Genomic DNA, 1,393 nt, shown 5'->3' on the forward strand with positions numbered 1-1,393 from the left:
TGCTGAGGAGTTTCTCTAGCTTTTAGCTCTTATGGCCAGCAATAAGTGAAGAAGATCTTTTGCTAAAGGTTCTGTCCACTAGGGCATCAAGCAGCTCTGCCCCAGGGGCCCAAGTGATAATCAGGCATCATTCTGATTACCAGCTGTGTGACTTGGGCAGGGTACTTCACGTCTCTGGGTTTTCATTTCTGCGTCAGTGAAATAGGAACAGTCCTTAAGCCTGCTCCATAAGGTTAAATACACACAGAGCACCTAGAACAGCACTTGGTACATGGCAGTGCTTGGTATCATTCCTGACTGTGGTCACGACTATGGACAGCTTTAAAGATGGTACAGGAGAGCTGTCACCTCTTAAACGGAGTGCCGTTCCAGGCAAGCCTCCCGCCTGTCTCTCCTCTGGAGGCATGGCTGGCACTCAGGTCAGGGAGCAGGAGGGTGGTGACATCACATGCTCGTACACACACACACACATACACACACGGTAGCTGAGCGAAGAGAAGTCAGGGACACAGGGGACTCATCCTGGGTGCTCCCAAAGTATGAGGTGAGCTCTTTTGCTCAGGCCTGTGGTGCTGGCAGGACGGACAAGGGTTGCAGGCTTCATACACCAGGAAGCTCTGTAGCCACCGTCTGGATCAGAAGCGGCGTCATGAGCAGTACAAGAGAGCCCATGTGGGCACAGACCTGAAGGCCAACTCTTTTGGAGGCGCTTCCCATGCAAAGGGAATTGTGCTGGAAAAAGGGGGCATCGAAGCCAAACAGCCCAATTCTGCACGTCAGGGTCCAGCTGATCAAGAATGACAAAAAAAAAAAAAAAAGAAAGAAAGAAAAGAAAAGAAATGAAATCGTATCAAAGCCTGTGTACCCAATGATGGTTGTTCGAATTTTATTGAGGAAAATGATCAAGTTCTGGTTGCTGGATTTGGTTGGAAAGGTCATGCTGTCACTTACATCCCTGGGGACGTTAAGGATGTCAAAGTAGTCAATGTCTTACTTTTGGAAAAGGCGAGAAGGAAAGCCCAAGATCATAGGTTTCATGGTGCACGCATGACAGGAATAAATTTTCATATGCTAAAAACAAAAACAAAAACAAAAACAAACAAAAAAAGCAAATATGAGGTTGAACTGGGTGGAATTACTAGGGTTTGAGGAGCAAACCATAGATTCCTGTTTGGTTCCACTTTTAGCCTCAGAACTACGGAAGTGGGAGTTTCTAGCTCTTCCCAGCGCTCCCCGGTTCTCCCAAGGGCTCCCCACGCAGGGTAGAGCTTCTGCCCCCAGACTGGCACCTCCAACTGGAAGCTGTCTACTCCTGGCCCGGGAGGGAACCCATTAGAATGCAGATTCTGACTCAGTCGGCTGGGGGGGCGCTGGGATCCTGCGCCTGACAGGC

General features: G+C 49.3%; 1 pseudogene; it reads left to right on the forward strand.

The window, feature by feature from the left end:
• Nucleotides 1–311: 311 nt before the first annotated feature.
• Nucleotides 312–1,031, forward strand: LOC121500848 (annotated as a pseudogene).
• Nucleotides 1,032–1,393: the final 362 nt, after the last annotated feature.

Source organism: Vulpes lagopus, chromosome 10 (assembly GCF_018345385.1).
Source record: "Vulpes lagopus strain Blue_001 chromosome 10, ASM1834538v1, whole genome shotgun sequence".
In the NCBI taxonomy this organism is placed as follows: domain Eukaryota; kingdom Metazoa; phylum Chordata; class Mammalia; order Carnivora; family Canidae; genus Vulpes; species Vulpes lagopus.